Source organism: Octopus bimaculoides, chromosome 1 (assembly GCF_046866305.1).
Source record: "Octopus bimaculoides isolate indiv1 chromosome 1, ASM4686630v1, whole genome shotgun sequence".
NCBI lineage: Eukaryota > Metazoa > Mollusca > Cephalopoda > Octopoda > Octopodidae > Octopus > Octopus bimaculoides.
Window position 1 is genome coordinate 20211345 of NC_142928.1, and position 20224 is coordinate 20231568.

The following is a 20224-nucleotide window of genomic DNA, read 5'->3' on the forward strand; positions in this document are numbered from 1 at the left end:
TTGAAAACGAAAATATCATAAAAGTTTTTAATAGAATGTAAACGACTTCAGAGATACGATTATCTGGAAAAGAATCGAAAGATAAAGATTAACAGAAGCTTTTATTCAAATGCCGACGTTGTCCAAAAGCAGACATTTTCACGGAAACATTCGGTAAAAATAAATGTATTCTGTGAGGTTTTCATGTAACAAACCGATTAGATTTGAAGACACTTTTTTTTCATTTCATCATTTTTGTAATATTAAATTTCAAAACTCCAATTTCGTACCTCTAATGCGAGACGGATCTTTTGCTGTTTTATATTTCAATACTTTCCATTTCACAACCGAAATTAAAATTTTTTAAGGGTAGCCGCTTCGGAAATAGTCCATAGTTTTCTACATTAAAAACTAAAGCCTGCAATTGTGCTGAGAATTCCAAAGCAACCCGAACGTCAGTATTGCTGATTTTCTTGTTATCTATTGGAAGACAACAGGAAAATCACCAATTCTGGCTTTCCAGCATTGCTGAATCTCCAATGGAGATTAGATCTATCTACGAGAAGCAACAAGCGTTTGAGCAGCGATTCCTTCAGATTCTTCCGTTTCAACTGTCTAAATACTTTTAACGTATTTTCCTGGATAATGGTTCGGTAGGGTGGCCAATAATGCTGTCAAACATCCACACAAAAACTAAACATTTTTTCACAATTTTTTTATGATTTTACTGTGTGCCATTTTAGTTTAACATCATTACATTCACTTGACTTTTTATATGATAACATATTTTGTCAGATTGATACATTATGGTTTTCAGATTTGACAGTGCCATTCCAAATGATTCTGCAACGACACTTTTTCTCCTTCTACTCTTTACATAATCTTTAGTTTGGTATCTAATGATACTGCTTTACGCTTACGTGACATGATGCAATAACAAAAGTACTGAATAAATTTATTTTTTAAAATTACTGTGCTTTAATAAATTACTAAATTACTACACAAATGGTACGATGTTGTGCGAGCAAACATCTTAAAACGGGAAAGAAATAAAACAAAACAAATGTAACTGATTGATTGTTTTCTTTTGTGTGTGCTAGTAAAGCAACAAGGTGGTTCCTTATAAAACATAGTTCAGTTTGGAAAGAAAAACTCCGAGGAGGCCATTCAACGAAGATGTTCAGCTTCTTCTTCTTCTTCTTTTTTTTTTTTTGTCTTTTTTGTAAGTTCGCCAATTGCTGCAATGGTAATAAACTTCATTATGACTTGGTTTCCTACACAGACGAAACGTATTTATGTATATATGATGCATATATCTACCTATACATACACATACATATACACACCACACACATGCGAACGAACGCACACACTCACACAAGTAGAGATTGTATTTGTTTGGCAAGTAACTTGATCTGAGATTCTTATGTTAAAACTGAAACAATTATATTTTTATATTTCATTTCCTTTCACATACTACGATAGTATTACATAATATACTGAGTCACCCTCCAACACACACACACACAGATAGATAGATAGATAGATAGATAGATAGATAGATAGATAGATAGATAGATAGATAGATAGATAGATAGATAGATAGATTAGTCAGGATCAAGGGTTGAGAGATCAGGTCATATTTAATATCAAATAAAATAAACCAGAGAAAAAAGTATAACTGATTTTTCTGTTGCGTATATAACTGATTTCGATGAAATTAATGAAAAATTATGAAAATTTGCATTAAATTTACTTATAGTGTTTACAATGACTTGGTAGTGAAGGCGAGTTGTTTAGTGGTCAGAGTGTTCAGCTGATGATCCTAAAGTTGTGAGTTCAATACCTGAGCCGGTGATCACGCTGTCTTCTTCAGTAAAGCACCGCATTTCATGCAGTTTCAGACTGCTCTGCTGTAAATGATTACCAGACGATTGCTGGTATAGCTCTCTCATTTTCCCTCTCTTACATCGTCAGGGGCCGGAAAGGTGTCTGTAATTAACGATAGCAGGACACATGTTAGTAACTCATACAGCCAGTGTACTTTGTATGAGTGAAAACTTCAGAAATATTTCGGTCTTATGAGACCTACTCAGTGAAGTGCGGTGTAATGGTAACAAATCATAAAATGAATCGGAGATGATACAGGTCTCGGATAAAAATCATTCCCTGATTAGATAATTAATTCTAATTAATCACCTAAGATCTTATAGTATGTAGTTATGTCCTCATGTGTGTGTGTCGAAAATTAGGGAAGGGAGTAGATAAAATCCACACTACATATGTTTCACAGCTAGTAGAACTTCGAAAATAGTAATTACCCAAACGAGGACTAATCCGCTCGCTACTCGTCAGGCCAAAGATACCTTAGTCAAATGAAGTTTACGTTGTAGTCAACGGATCCCATGTTAACTTGTAGGAGATCTATCGAAAATCCTGTGAGTTAACACGGGATCCCTTGACGACAAAGTAAACCTCATTTGATGAAGCCATCTTTGGACCGACGGGTAGCTAGCAGATTAACCCTTATTTGGGTAATTATTACTTCCGAGGTTCTGCTAGCTATGGAACATATGTAGCGTGCATTTTATCTACTCCAATCCGTCATTTTGGATTTTAATTCGCATATACAGCAACTCCAGCTGCCAACCGTAAACTAGAAAATAACTTTTTACAGCTTATCGAACTTCGATATGAGAGAAATTTACAACCTTCTACGTCAATAAACCGCTATTGTTGATGAAAGTTGTTTTTTTTTTTACCTTCTGCGGACTTTTCGAAGCTTATTAATTTCCTACACCTTGATTCTTGGATCTTAACTTTACACATGTGTGTGCGTGCGCGCGCATAAGACTACACATAGAAAGAGCGCAAGAGTAAAAAACCTATTATAATGCAAGAAATAGAAAAAATGTTTTTCTACCTCAGATATCTTTGCATGTGGAGGCGCAATGGCCCAGTGGTTAGGACAGCGGACTCGCGGTCATAGGATCGCGGTTTCGATTCCCAGACCGTGCGTTGTGAGTGTTTATTGAGCGAAAACACCTAAAGCTCCACGAGGCTCCGGCAGGGGATGGTGGCGAACCCTGCTGTACTCTTTCGCCACAACTTTCTCTCACTCTTACTTCCTGTTTCTGTTGTGCCTGTTATTCAAAGGGTCAGCCTTGTCACACTGTGTCACGCTGAATATCCCCGAGAACTACGTTAAGGGTACACGTGTCTGTGGAGTGCTCAGCCACTTGCATGTTAATTTCCCGAGCAGGCTGTTCCGTTGATCGGATCGACTGGAACCCTCGTCGTCGTAAGCGACGGAGCGCCAACAACAACAAATCTTTGCATATTAAATTTTTGATACTAGAATGTCATTTTGAAAAGATTTTACTTAAAATCAACTGTTCGTGTCTTGCCCCGGAGGCCGACTGAGGTAATTCGGATCTAATACCTGATTTATTAACATTCTCCAGTAATCTTTCTAATTCCAGCATTCATTTTAGTCAGCTAACTAAAATGTTAATTTTTTTTTAAGGACCTATTAATAGTTGGATGTAATATAGTTAATATAATTGCCTATAGTAATAGTATAATTACTGGGAAATACAGATTTCATACAAAATATGTGACTGATGTATAAGCAGCATCTAAAAGCATTTCATTTAATGCTATAGAAAGTAAGAAGTAAGCCTTAGCAATGCAAGAAATAAAATGTTTAGTTTTACAAATTTTAATGTCTTTATATCTTAAAAATTTGGACATTAAAAATCGACATCGAAATTTTTAAAACTGAATACATTTAAAATTGTAAAACTGTATGTTTTATTTTTTGCCTTGTTCTCTCTTTCTATTACATTATAAGATATTTCTAGATGCTTCATACACTACAATTACACATACACACACACACATATGTGTCCGCAGCGTAAACATATCTTGTGTTTTCCTTTTTCTTCTCTCATTGCTTTTTTTTTCTTTGATAAAACATATAACAAGGAACGTTAGCTCTTCTTCCGATTCTTTTCATTTGATCCATTTATTTTCATTGTGTACATAACTTGATTGTTATTATTACATTTTGTTTTTTCCGTTATTTGTACCATGTTTTGGCTGTTTTACTGTTTATTTTTTGCCCCCTCCCCGCTTCCATCTTGTCATTTTCGTTATGCGTGTTTCTATCTTATGTGCGTTTTTCTCTTATGTATAAAGGGTAAAGACTCTTTAGTCATGAATGACCATGGGATTGCACCTAGAAAATTCCCCTCCAAGGCACAAGTCCAGGTAAAATTGTTTATGGAAGACCAGCAGCCGCCCATGCATACCAGCCTTTCCTCTCCACGCCACCGATGTTATTCAAAGGAAAGTCAAATGCCGATACGGCTTGGCACGTAAGACTCATTTCTACAACTCATTCTACGACTCATTTCTACAACTGAGTGAATTGAAGCAACGTGAAAATAAAGTCTCTTGCTCAAGAAAATAACACACGGTCCGGGAATCGAACTCAATACCTCATGATTGTGAGTCCGACGCTCTAGCCACTGAGCCATGTGCCTTCACATCTTACGTATATATAATGCATATGTATTATGTGTACATACACACACACACACACACACACACACACACATATATATATATATATATGTATGTATGTATGTATGTATGTATGTGCGTAGGATATTTGAGGACATACCTTTTTTTGAGTCATTGCTGCATTTCTTGCTAACTCTGTATGATCTCTGTTCCAGAAAACAATAATGGCAGACCCTTAGCTTACTTAAGAAATGAAAAGGCATGCTGTTACTGTAATTATAAAGAAGATTTTGATTTGGTTTTTCCTAAACGAGAAAAACTTCGATTAAGATCAAAAAGTTAACAGAAGAAATGACAGATGATTATGTGCAGGCCCTTCTAAAGTTCCAAGTGTTACGTATACAAAATTTCCTGCAACTGTCATGGTTTTAGGGGTTGTCAGCAATGAAGGACATGTGATGCCTCCTTACTTCTTTCCAAAAAGCCTTAGAGTTAACTCTGCCGCCTACACTGAAGTCCTGGAAACTATTGTTAAGCCCTAGATAGGCCGTATATTTTATGGAAGGCCATATGTGTTTCAGTAAGACTCTACACTGTCACACATGGCTCGAGTAACACAGGAATGGATCGCTGAAAATTTCCATGATCACATAACCCATAATATTTGGACTATAACATGTGGAGCGTTGTTCAGAGAGAGTTCAATGAACACGCCTATAACACCAAAGATTCTTTGAAAGCTACCGTAGTCAGAGTTATATCCAAAATGAACCAGGACCACTTTTTTCGAGTATGTAGATGATTTAGATGCTGAAGGTGGCTTTACTGAATGACATTATAGAAAAGAAGGTTTATTTTTATCGCCATAGCATTTTTTGATAAATAAAGTTACGTGATATTATATATCTGCTGTTTTATAAGCATAAATTGTCCTCATATAGCTTACGCATACTCTGTGTGTGTATATATATATATATTCTACATATTATGATCATTACGTAACTCTGGGCTTCCTGCAACAGCTGTCGAGTTAAGAAATTACATTTTTTATTCTATACTTTTTATGCTCTATGTAAAGCTGAGTTTATTTCCATTACTCCGTGTGTATGTGTGTGTGTATGTATGTGTATAAAGAAAGAAGAGATAGATAGATAGATAGATAGAGAGAGAGAGAGAGAGAGAGAGAGAGAGAGAGAGAGAGAGAGAGAGAGAGAGAGTATGAATGAGAAACTGAGAGAAATGTATGGCAATTTCAGTTCTTAAACTTAGTCTATTATTTTATTCCAGCTACATATCTTATCTTGGTAATCTGACGACCACTGGTTTTGAGCAAGTTTGAAAAATATTCCTCTTTACCTCCGGTTACATCTCTAGATAACGTATGATCTCCGTTTGCTAGAAAAAATAAACACACTTCCTTCAAATCACATCTTCAATGGAGTAGCTCTAATTACATCTTATCTGTTTAAAAAATAGGTTCATCACACTTCGTGCGCAGGACTGCACATTGAGGACAGACCTTGCGTTAAACAACAATCGTAACAACAACACTGGTATAGGAGATTATTCTTTTCTCTGTAAATAAGCCAGTCGCTGTGTTCCCTCAAATCAGTTCGTTAACATTCGGAAATTATTAACTGATACTCTATGTCACAAACTGATATTTTATTTCTGATATTGGCATAAGGTCAAAAATTCTGAGATACAGCCGGTTGCGGCAGCGGCAGCGGTGACGGCGGTGTCGGCGGCAACGGTGACGGCGGTGTCGGCGGTGACGGCGGTGTCGGCGGCGACGGCGGCGTTAACTCGTATCTGAGTAGCAGATCTGTAGCCAGAGATTGAACTTCTTCATCCAGATGTGTGCGAAGGGTACTGGTGCCTGAGGTTCTGCTCAGGCTATGGGCCGTATAGAAGAGCCAGAGGTATTTGTGCCAGCCCAGTCGCATCCGACCACTGCCGGAGAACCACAATACGGCACTTCTTGGGTAGGACGACCCTCACGTAAGAGGTTTCCAGCTGCCCAAGCCTGCCCCCGTCACCCCATTTACCGTCGCAACTGGACTCAGGGAAAGGAAAGGAGAGGCTCGTTGTTCAAACTACAGATAACCATCGCGTGATTTTCTTTAGGGTGGACAATGTGCTGCAACCACAAGGCTCACGCACTTGGCAACCCGTCATGATTGGGATTGGTGACACACTGAGATAGAATATAGTCGATTAAATCGAGCATAGTTCTTAACTGTTATGTTACTTTTCCCTCCCTGAAACGAGAAACGACAAATCTAACAGGCAAGGTTTAAAATCAGAACGCAAAATGCTTTAACTAAATAGCTACTAAGTATTTCGTCTGTTACCCTAACAATTCCGCCAACTCACCATCTCAAATAAATGTTATGATGTCGTTAATCATTTGTTTGTTAAGTTTTGTTTTCAATAAAGCTGAACACCTCAAATGCATGAGGTTAATTTACTCAGAGCCACCATCTGCATGAAAACAAATGCAATGGTTAAATTAATTTTAACACAGTTAATATAAATATTAAGATTTTAATTAGAAACATTTATGTGATGAAGAAACAATACTAGCCGAATGACTAATAATATTTTAATCGTTTCAGCAAGTACAGAAGATAATTCCGAACCACGTTTCGGTCATATTAGACCTCCTCAGTGAAGCTTAAACACCATTCCTTGTTATTGTTGTTTTGGTCTGCTATACTTGTCGTTTTTCATCACTCGTGACTAATCACCAAACACACACATACGACCACCAAATAACCATTATCACGATAATAACTAGTTATAATGAATATTGTCGTTGTTGTCATCGTCATCATCATAAATACAGTTAGTATGGTAGATCGAGTAAGATCAGAAGAATATACAGCAAGAATCACGTTCAGTTAAAGATTTCTCTTCCACAAACGTGACATTGTTGTTTGGAAATTCATGTCTTACATTTCCAAACAACAGCTATATTTTGTATTGTCGCCATTATACTACTACAAACTCTCTCTCTCTCTCTCTCTCTCTCTTTCTTTCTCTTCCAGTCTAAGGATCTGTGTCTCTTTACTCTTTCTCCAGCTATATATATATATATATATATATATATATATATATATATATATATATATATATATATACATACATACATACATACATACATACATACATGCATACATACATATATGTATATATATAAAATTATATAATATCACTTTATATTCATGCATTGTATTATATATGTGCTTGTTTATTTATCTATCTATCTATCTATCTATCTATCTATCTATCTACTTATCTCTCTATCCCTCTATCAGTACACCGACAAGTAGCGAAAAACATTTTTGACAAATCAGTTGATTTATGCAGAAAAAAAGAAAGAAAGAAAGAACAACAAAATAATTACGGAGTGAGTTTCTTTTGGGGAGAAGGACCTTCTCAAGATACAGCAATATCTGTTACAACAGATAATTGTTTCACACCAAGACTCTTGGGAAGTAAGTAACAAAAAGAAATATGTATAAAGGAATATACATATGTATACATACATACTTACATACACACAAAGACAGAAATACACAGACACAATCAGACACACTCAGACACACTCATAGACGCACACACATACAGACGCACACACACAAACACATACATGCATGGTAAATAGATATTTTACCACTTGATCTACTGTTTACGTTTGCAGGTATCCACAGCTTAAATACTATATTAAGCTGTTATTTTAAACTGAAAAACAACAAATTTATTTATAAACACAATAGGTTCACACCTATATAAAGTAGTGAGTGGAAAAATTCTATTAATTGAGATTTATCCACGTAATTCCTAAAAAATATAAAACTGCCTACTACAACTGTCTCTCAAAAAAGGGAGATAACTCCAAAAAGATCAGCTGATCAAAATTTTGAGGATAATTCAGATGACACAGATGGGAAGTTATCTGGCTGGTCTTTAAGCAATCTGTAGCAGCAATTCACATGTTTCTGTCGTATTAGACCTGCTCAATTATTTTTTATCTAAAAGCAAAACAAAAAGACATACTTTGCATTTCAGGTCACTCGAATTTCTGTGTAATGCACTACAAATATGAAATATCCCCACTGTGGAGCTAAGAACACTATAGTTCAAATGAAGACTCAATACATATGTTGGGCTTGAGTGGATGCGTATATTAGTAGGAAAGAGGCACTACGAAGAGTTCATCCGTTCCACAAATTAAAGTTGCATTGTCATTTATGCGTTACGCTTCAAATTATCAAGAAGCGTGCAATATGAATGAACGAATTTCTTCGTTATCTACACACTGCTATGCAATTATACATATATATATGTGACCGTTGACTGAACACTATTCAATTTTTTTTCTCCGTGTTTTTCTCCTTGTCTCCGTATTCTTTCTGTTGAAGAGCGTAGCTCGAAACGTCAAAGACTTTCCGTATTCCCGAGCGTCATACTAATATATACTTTTGTTATTTACACCACCTGTCCTCGTCTGTTGTTATTATTTGTATATTCTCCCATATATATGTGTATGTATATATATACACACACACAACAGACATAAATACCTTCCCATTCCACACACACTAGCACCGAACACTTCTCAGCACCCACGTCACACACCATCATCCACACATTCACACACCTACACACAATCTTCAATAGCGTCACCACACATACCACTATACGAACAGCGCCACATACTGTTTAACTCAGTACACACCTCACACCCCATCATGCACACTCCCACACACCCACAAGCACAATATACCTGAACGTAGACAATATATATACACACACACAACAGGCAAACACACGCAACGCGCATAGAAAACTTTCGCCCACAAACATACACTATACACATGCATACAATTTTGGTCACAGACACACACAAGCACAAACACACACACATACACATACATACGTGCGCACATCATTTGAACAAGCGCACATCGACTGCTACACACAACACAGACGCACACGTTAGTCTCACACATATAAACACGTCTATAAGCACACACTCACACACACTCGCCCACACATACGTATTCACACACTCGATCCCATTCACACATTCACGCTCACATACACATTCTTACATACACACACGCATTTGTGCACCTTAGTTCGTTGGGGGTCACCGTTACCGTTATTATTATTATTATCATTATTATTATTATTATTATTATTATTATTATTATTATTATTATTATTATTATTATTATTATTATTATTATCTCCCTTTCATTCAGCCTCTTTTATCCAGTCATTTCATCATGTTGGACCGTTGAACTCTGCACACTTTTTTCTCTCCGTTTTTTACATTCTCTTTCCTTTTCTTTTTTTACACTCTTAATCCTTTCTGTCAAATAGTGTAGGCTCGAAACGTAAAAGACTTTTTCATTCTTCCCGAGCATTAAACTAATACACCTGTTTGTTGTTCCGACACTTGTCTTCGTCTTTTGTTTTCTGTAAATTTGAACTATACAAATTCTTGCACGCGCGCGCACACACACACACACACACACACACATACATTTAAAGAGTGAGAGAAATAGACGGACAGACACTTAGACCTATAGACAGACCTGGGTTCCCATCCCATCTTTTTTTTTTTAAGTTTTAAAACTAATAGTAGTCGGTAATTTCTGGAGATAATGCATTTGTGTGACTTATATAAGTATTTGATTTATTTCGTTTGTTTTAATTATCATGGCTAAGGGCATTCCGGAGCAATGCATATAAACAGAAACATTATCAATAAAAAACAGATAATAATGTGGCGTTTATATTTCCGATAAAAAAAACTACTGTCGTTGCATCAGGACTAATAAGCCTGCACATCAGATTATTTAGAGTATTTGTGGGTTCGAATCACACTTATTGCTATCTCATTTTCATTTCATGAAATCATAATCATCTGATGTTTACATATACATTCAATGTCTAAGTATATATTTGTGTTGACAAGTGAAGCTTGAAAATTAATTAATTGTTTAATATATTGCAGGAAATTACAACTTCAACTTAGCTATAAAATATACAAAAACAGAAAGGGGAAAGCAACCAATCATGAAATCAGGCAACAGTTTCGCTTAGTTTCTCTTCTCTACAATTATCTTATTGCTTATTTGTAACGACATTCAGGTCAGAGCAACAATACAAGATGTGATCATACCCTAGTTGTATCACTATAGAATATTCTAACATTCTTTGTCTTTCGTTTTTTATTTCCCGCTACTCACTCTCACTTCCCTCTCATGACAGTCGTCTGCCCCCCCCCTGGAGTTTACTGTACTTTGTATACGTACAAACATAAATACAGACGCGTGTGACTGAATTTATGTGTCCGATGTGTGTGTGTACGTATGTGTGGGTATAGCGCAGTGGTGGCTGTGTGGTAAGTTTGCTTCTCAACTACATGATCCTGGGTTCAGTCTCACTGCGTGGCAACTAGGGCAAGTGTCTTCTACTATAGCCTCGAACCGCCGCAAGCCTTGTTTTTGTGTCTGTGTTTGTCTCCCACCATCACTTGCTTGACAACCGGTGTTGGTGTATTTACAGCCCCGCAACTTAACGGTTCGGTAAAAGAGAATAAGTACCAGACTTTAAAAATAGCCATGCAGTCAATTTGTTGGACTAAAGCCCTTCAAGATGTTCTCCCAGGGTGGCCGCAGTCACATGACTAGAAGCAGTGAAAGATCAACGATAAAGATAAGGCACGTGTGTGAATATATACACACTCACCCACACACACATATATATGCATACATACATAAATACATACACACACACACACACATATCATAATAGAGAAAGCTGCTTATTAATAAGGAATGTAGCAGTTACTAAAAGAAAGCAATTATTAAAGGCTTGACCGTCTGGAAATTTTTTATAAATTCATGTCTCAAGAAATTTCTTGTAATTTCGGTTTCTGAAGTTTATTGAATATTTGAACTACAAGATTTTTACAAATTTAAATATTCGTTGCACTCACTGTGCAGTAGATTTGAATGTTTAATAAACAATATTAATTCGTTGCAGGCGAAATTAAGATGTGATCTTGTTGGTATGGCTGTTTGGAACGCTACAAGTCTTACAATAATATCTATGTGATCGCTGCTATTTCTAGCACGCTAAACATAGTTGGGTTATCTTAAAGTTTGTTTAATTAGAGATATATTACAACTACGATAAATTACTGAAAGAAATATTTATTAAGCAAGTGAAATTTTTTATAAATTGAAGTCTTCAAGAAAATTTACTTTCTGAAATTCCTTTTAATTGTTGAATATTTCAAGTACACAAATTTAAATACATACATACATAGATACATACATTTATTTATTTTTATGTTTGCATTATGCATGTGTGTGCGAGCGAACAATTAGTTGTGAAGAAAAGGAGGTCCCCAATACTGAGAGTAGACATATTTTACACGTAATTAATGGTGCAAGGGGAATATTGTACAACAGAGTATGTATAAAATACAGAATATGTATAAAATATCATAAGAAAAGTTGAGAGTACGCCGCAAAGACTACGACCACCTCTGAAATCCACGATCCCTCACCAACATTGTCAGAGAAGATACATACGCAATGAATCTTTACAATGGCGGCAGTGAAGAAGATCCTAAGCGACCCAAGTTGCCTGAGTGACCCAAGTTGCCTAGTTACAGGAAGCTACAGAAAATCCAATCTGTTGGAAACTCGCCTTAAAGCTGACTTCTGAAGCTTATTTTTTCTTTCAAATGACCCCACCCCGCCCAAATTTTTATCTTCTGGACCAACCCACAAAGTTGTAGAGTAGTCGATCCCATCATGCTTAAGGAGCTCTGTTTACCCTTCTATAGTCACTATGTTCTGACAAGAACTAACGGCCATCAGTCTCGATGTGTTCTCACAGTCGGTGATCGTTCACCATCTTGAGTATTTCTGAGTACCCCTGCACTATTTCCTAGATAATCAATGACTATACTGGGTTCAGCCATCCTTTTCGCCGGCCTTACTTTTACCTGGTGGCTTAACCGCCGACGAGCCTTCATTACAGATGGTATTGCATTACATGTTACTCAAAACGATTTGACACCACAAAAATACTTATGTACGTGCATGCATATAAGCTATAAGCACAAACATAAATATATTTACATATGCCAACATACAATACACATACGCACAAACACACACACACAAAACTATTGCTTTTGGGCAGATGAACAAGCCAAATGACTTTGTCCAATATTTGAAATAGTACTCTATAATGGTTAATGTGAAGATGGTTATGACAAAATCTATGATTTATAGACCTGTTTTCCTTTACTGAAGCTACAGTTATTAGAACCAATGTATCTTGACATGTTGCATCAAATCATCCAGCTTCTGTTAGCTGCATATACGGTAATTAACTGTATCGTGTTTCAACAAGATGGCGTCTGTTGCCATTACGCCACAACTGTTCAGAATTACTTGCATAAACTTAATGGATTGAAGGTTGGATAATATGAGACACTGGCCAACTAGATCACCAGATCTAACAGTCTTGGATCTGAGACTTTACCAAATGGCAAGTCTACTAAATAAAGATTACAAAATCGGATCACCTATAAGAAGCTTTACGAAATACAGCAGTTAACATAACATCGTAACAGCTCCAAAATGTGTTTCGAAATGCTGCTTAATTATTTCAGCTACACAGAGAATCACTGACGGCTGTCATGTGGAACTCTGCCTCTGAAACATCAAACAATGTTACTAATCTTTCATTGTATATTACTGAAATATTTTTATCACTTTAATGTGTTTCATTAAAATAGAGGGGGGATTTAATGGATACCCTGAATTTTACTACACACATTACACACACACAGACACACGCGCATACACACGCACGCACACGCACACACACATTAAATGGAGGAATAAAGGGATAGGTGCTGAAATCTTTGTAATCTGCAGTCGAGAGTTGATGAAGGGAGTGTCACGAAGTGCACGGTATATGTAAATGTCACATACATATAAGTATAGTGTATGTGTGTGTGTATGTATATATGTATGCATATGACATACATGCATATATATATATATATATATATATATATATATATATATTCAAATATATATGAATGCATAGAGACACACATACATACATACATGCAAGCATACATACATACATATATACATATTTACATATATATATATATATATACATATATACATACATATATATATATACATATATATATATATATATATATATATATATATATATATATATATATATATATATATATATATATACATATTTACATATATATATATATATATATATATATATATGCATATATATATATATATATATATATATATATATATATATATATATATATATATATATATATATATATATATATATATATATAAGAATTTTATATATTTAAAATATATATTGCCTTCGTAATATATATTTTAAACAAATGCATAAATACATACATGCATACGTACTGATTCCGTAGTTCACTTAATATCTGTTCTGTAATACAATCGATCACCTCTCTCTCTCTCTCTCTCTCTCTCTCTCTCTCTCTCTCTTTATATAGATAGATACATACATACATACATACATACATACATACATACATACATACATGTATACAGAGAGTGAGTGAGAATTATAGTAAAAGAAAAATATACTTGAAAATGGGAATAGACATCACACACACACACACACACACACACACAAAAAAAAAGAGAGAGATTATACGGAGTGATAGAAAACAATGGAAGTGTTGTGGAGTGAAAGGGTAAGTGGAAGAATGTGCAAGGCAGTGGATACAGTGAGAAAGAAGGAGAGGAAGAATGAGGGGAGAGACAGAGAGGCAGAGAGAGGGACAGTCAGGCAGACAGTCAGGCAGACAGTCAGGCAGACAGGTAGGCAGACAGGTAGGCGGACGGATAGGCGGACGGACGGACAGATAGATAGATAGATAGATAAACAGACTGGGTTGAGAGAGGCGGTGGGAGAAAACGTGAAGGGTCAGGAAGTTGCGTGTCATTTGATAATGATGTCTGCAAAAGATGTATAAATTAGGAAATAAAGGGATTAAAAGTAAGACAAAAGAATATAATTGGGTTCAAACCGACGTTCCACCCTTCCCCACACGTGCCAACTTACTCTCAACTACTCTTCCTTAACAACATTCTTTATACAATAGGGGACATTTGAGTTGGTTCTACTACAATGGCAGGTAAACGGGTACTGCATCTCGTACATATCATTACCTCTCACCACTTCAGTGTTTGTGACTGTGCCTTTCTGTGTTTTTATTAACTTATGTCAATACGTGTATGATCTTGTATGTATGTATGCAAGCATGGAGGCGCAATGGCCCAGTGGTTAGGGCAGCGGACTCGCGGTCATAGGATCACGGTTTCGATTCCCGGACCGGGCGTTGTGAGTGTTTATTGAGCGAAAACACCTAAAGCTCCACGAGGCTCCGGCAGGGGATGCTGGCGAACCCTGCCGTACTCTTTCACCACAGCTTTCTCTCACGCTTACTTCCTGTTTCTGTTGTGCCTGTAATTCAAAGGGTCAGCCTTGTCACACTGTGTCACGCTGAATACCCCTGAGAACTACGTTAAGGGTACACGTGTCTGTGGAGTGCTCAGCCACTTGCACGTTAATTTCACGAGCAGGCTGTTCTGTTGATCGGATCAACTGGAACCCTCGACCGTCGTAAGCGACGGAGTGCCAACGTATGCAAGCATGCATGGATGCACTGATGTATGTATTTATGCAGGCAGGCAGCTGTATGTATACTTATTATTTCTACCACTGTATTTTGTTTTTAATATTTAGCTTGCATGATTGATCTTAAGAGCACTTTCCGAATTTGCTTCTGAATTTCTATGTATTCTATTTTATCAATTTCGTCTAATACTATTTGTGAAGTTGTTTCTGGGGTGATTTTTTTGTTTTCAGTGTCTATGTCTAATTTAATATTCAAAGTTTGAATTAATTTGCCTCTTCTTACAGTAGCATTCTCTTAGTTATTTAATCCCGTACTTCATATTTTTTATTCCGTGTTGAATTTATGAACGATAATTTGTTTTTCAGCTCACTATTACCATTTTCAAATAATTTCAAATTATTCATATCGAGGAGATAGATGGTTCGTAATATACTTACCTATGTCAAGACGACGAGCTGACAGAAACGTTAGCACGCTGGGCGAAATGCTTAGTGGTATTTCGTCTATCGCTACGTTCTGAGTTCAAATTCCGCCGAGGTCAACTTTGCCTTTCACCATTTCAGGTTCGATAAATTAAGTACTAGTTGTGTACTGGGGTCGATCTAATCGACTGGTTCCTTCCCCCCAAAATAGAAAAGAATATTCTAGCAAAGTAAGGCGGCGAGCTGGCAGAAACGTTAGCACGCCGGGCGAAATGCTTAGCGGCATTTCGTTTGCCGCTACGTTTTGAGTTCAAATTCCGCCGAGGTCGACTTTGCTTTTCATCCTTTCGGGGGTCGATTAAATAAGTACCAGTTACGCATTGGGGTCGATATAATCGACTTAATCCGTTTGTCCGTCCTTGTTTGTCCCCTCTGTGTGTAGCTCCTTGTGGGCAGTAAAGAAATAAGAAACGTTAGCACGCCGGGTGAAATGCTTAGCGGTATTTCGTCTGTCTTTACGTTCCGAGTTCAAATTTTCGCCGCTGTCGATTTTGCCTTTTATCCTATCGGGCACTTTGCCTTTTATCCAGTTGCGTACTGGGGGGGGGGGGGGGGGACATGTAATCGACTGCCCCCACCTCCCCAAAAATTTCAGGCCTTAAGCCTAGAGTAGAAGAAAATGTATTTACCTCCGCCAAGGCGGCAAAATTGCAAGAATCGTTAGCTCATCAGTAAAAAAACTTAGCGGCATTTCGTCCACCTTTACGTTCTGAGTTCAAAATCCCGTCCAGGGCCGACTTTGCCTTTCATCCTTTCAGGCTCGATAAAATAAGGACCAGTTGATCAGTGGGGTCGACATAATCGACTTACTCACTTCCCCGAAATTGCTAGCCTTCTAACAAAATTTGAAACTAATACATGTACCGAATGGTGGTTTCATTCAACAGGTTTAAAATGTATTGATAGTAAGATATCGGCAAAAAAAGTAGAAAGAATCATGAGTCCTCTTTTGAAGACTACTCTTCTTATGGTTATCAGGCTTCTCTTAAATATCTCCCTATTGCCTTGTTCTGATATTGTTGTTCCCACTTTGTCATATAATATGCTTGATGTATTTATTCTGTGATTATTAGAGCTGCATTATTTATGTAGAATGTCTCCAATATCCAAGAATGGGGAATGCTATCAAACGCAATCGAATGTCTTTCTGTAGTCAATCCAGCCGATAAGTTTCAGAGATATGTAGTGATGTACATACATAGTTATATACAAACGAGATGCAGAGCAAACGCATGATACATTATTTTATTTGTTTGATTTTTTTTAATACATAATTTACACAAATAACCAAATGTTAGCGTTTGTTGTCGTCATTTTACTCTCTTCTGTTATTGGTCGTTTCACAAAGTAGCTGCTCTTGACAGATATATATTCTCCGCCGATACCTGTTCTGTTTTTTTATAACACATCGCTCTCCTTGTGTGTAACAAGCCTTTTGTATAGTGTCAATATAAGAGCTTTATATATTGTTGGCAAGCATTTTACCGGGCCATAATTTTGCGAGTCTCCGGTATTTGTATTTTGAGGAATTAATATAGTTTCCTTCTCCATCAGTCAATCAGGTGTTCTGGTCTGCTTATCACTTGATTAAATGCAGCTGCCATATACCCATGATTACTGATCAGGTGTTCAGCCAGAAACAGAGTGAAGCTTCTCAATCCCAGATACTTTTCAATTGCTTGCAGTTCTTAATCTATTCGTGAGTTCCTTGCCGGTTATGGTGGATGGCATTTGCGACGTTCTTATGCTATTTTCCTCTTCCTCTCTGCTCCGTTGTGCATTTTTATGATGTATTGATTGTCTTTATTCCACAGCCTCCTCAGCATCTTTGAATAATCCTTTGGCGTTGGTTGCATTTTAGTGTTGCAGCGTTTCTTTTTGTTAACGTCCCTGTTGATTCTTTTGGTATGATTGAAATATTTTATTCTCCTAAAAGTAGCGTTGTTGTTGTTGTTGTTGTTGTTGTTACTGCTGCTGCTGTTTTTGTTGCTGCTGCTGCTGTTTTTGTTGTTGTTGTTGTTTCTGTTGTTTTGTTTTGGTGTGAACGGATAAGTTATTCAGACCGCTCCGAAAAATTGAATTATTACCAAGTTTTTCTGGATGAAATTGTTTCTTTATTGGATTATTTTCCATCAGAGAACTTCGAGACGTGTGGCATTCTTCACAATACCTTGGGTACACAAAAGTTCTGTCTTTTCACCATTCGAAATTATTTTTCTTCTATTCCATATAATTTTTTCCATTAAAGACGTAGTAAAGGGTACTAACAGGAAAAAAAAAACAACACAGGATCCATTAAAGAAAACACTGAAATAATTTTCGAATGCACGGTAACGATTATTAAAAAAGAAAAGATGAAATAAGCAGAATTCAAAAGTAGAAAAACAGTTTTAAAAAAAAAGCTTATACACGAACAAACATACAGTCACAACTTGACATCTGAAAAGGGAAATTTACGCAACATAAGCTAAAGTGCGGGCAGCAATAACGCATACTTGCAAGCTACTTTACTAGCATTAGAAAGGGAAGGAAAGTTTTAAATGTGCGTCGGATCCAGTAACGGAAAGAAATGTGACCATGGTACGTCACAAAAGACTATGCCGCTATGCTTCTGCATCGTGAAGTTCACGTGGAGATTCAATATTTTATTAAAGTAAGGCGGCGAGCTGGCAGAAACGTTAGCACGCCGGGCGAAATGCTTAGCGGTATTTCGTCTGCCGCTACGTTTTGAGTTCAAATTTCGCCGAGGTCGACTTTGCCTTTCATCCTTTCGGGCTCGATAAATTAAGTACCAGTTACGCACTGGGGTCGATATAATTGACTTAATCTGTTTGTCTGTCCTTGTTTGTCCCCTCCGTGTGTAGCCCCTTGTGGGCAGTAAAGATATAAGAAACGTTAGCACGCCGGGCAAAATGCTTAGCAGTATTTCGTCTGTCTTTACGTTCTGAGTTCAAATTCCGCCGAGGTCGACTTTGCCTTTCATCCTTTCGGGGTCAATAAATTAAGTACCAGTTGTGTACTGAGGTCGATCTAATTGACTGGCCCCTCCCCCAAAATTTCGGGCCTTGTGCCTAGAGTAGAAAAGAATATTCTATCAAAGTCGAAAGAAGCTTTAGACGAGGCTAGTCAAGGCATGTTTCCTTTGATAAGAACAAAGAATAAGGAATTATGTGCTCGGCCTTCAGGTGAGGACTAGATAAGAAAGCATGCCGAATTGGTGCTCGTAGGGAGGTGCCACAATGCATGGGACGACGTAAAATGAAATTCACATTAAGGGATGCTGATGATACCGTTAAACCTTCCTGAAGTAAAGCATGGAACAGGGAAGAGTGACAGGAGAGTCGATGTTTTAAAGAAGAAGGACTGATATAGCATTTGTATGGTTATTTTCTATCATTCTCAATGTAGTTATTATTATGGCGATTATATATGTTGTCGGCCCACACATTTAAGTTGTTTTTATCACCAGATCTTGATAATTCTTCCAGTTCTTTCAGTGATGCACTATGTATTGAGACATACTTCGATAAGAAGTATTTCCTGAATGTCTTTGACAACAATATCCAATGGAGATGCTTTGAGCTTCTCGATTGTGTGTATTGGCAAATCCTAGCATTTGGTCACTTTTTCATTCTCTGAGACCCCTTTTGGTGAATGCCTAGCTACCGCTTTTTCTGCTGGCCTTTCGTAATGCTGAAATAATTGTAATACAAGTTTCAAATCTGTCATGCCTCTAATTGTATTCCACTTTGCCTCAGACTGGGTGGTCCGAGGTAACGTGGTTGACTGTTTCTTCTCAACCTCCAAATAATCTGCAGTTGCTATATTTTGTTTTATTACATGTTTTTGATGCTTTCTGGTAAAAGGGAGAGAAGGCTTTGATATTGTACCACGATCAAAAACCCTTCATTCTCAGCTTTGAGTCCTGCACTTCCCAGTAGTGTTACGAATTTTCCTTCTCTTCTTCACTCTGTTCTTTTCTTTTAGTTATTGACCATGGTAGGGAATTTTCTTGTCATTAATTTATCATGGGAATCTGCAGCCACATTTTTAGCTTATATTTTAGTCTTTCCACAATTTCCGTTGATGCTTCTCGTTTTTCTTCATATCTGTCATTTCAACCACTATTTTCTATTTCTCGGTTTCGTTAAAGACACATTTTTTGTGTTTTAATTTGTTTTGTTCGTGTTTCGTAGATATTACTATTGGATTACCATTGTTCTGTAGTAGGTATTTTTGTAATCATGCAACAGCCTAAAAAATATATTATTGTTATTATGATTATTATTATTATTATCATTATCATCATCACCATTATTATTATTATTATTATTATTATTATTATTATTATTATTATTATTATTATTATTATTATTATTATCATTATTATTATTATTATTATTAGTAATATTTGATGGCCGATTTATTTAGACGTTTTTTTTTTTACGAATTGCTCTTCAAA

The 20224-nt window shown here is 36.6% G+C and overlaps 1 long non-coding RNA gene across 3 annotated transcripts in view; it reads right to left on the minus strand.

Moving 5' to 3' along the window:
• Positions 1-1045: 1045 nt before the first annotated feature.
• LOC106873595 (uncharacterized) overlaps positions 1046-20224 on the minus strand; it is a 91543-nt gene continuing 72364 nt past the window's right edge. Inside the window, exons 3-6 of one of the 3 annotated variants that reach the window (XR_016241031.1) lie at positions 15718-18025; positions 4667-4712; positions 1826-1971; positions 1046-1217 (exon numbers count right to left, since the gene is read on the minus strand). This is a non-coding gene — a long non-coding RNA (uncharacterized LOC106873595). Of the gene's footprint in view, positions 1218-1735; positions 1972-4666; positions 4713-15717; positions 18026-20224 lie in introns of all 3 variants that reach the window. The other 2 variants (XR_008263430.2, XR_008263431.2) reach the window with 2 other exon arrangements.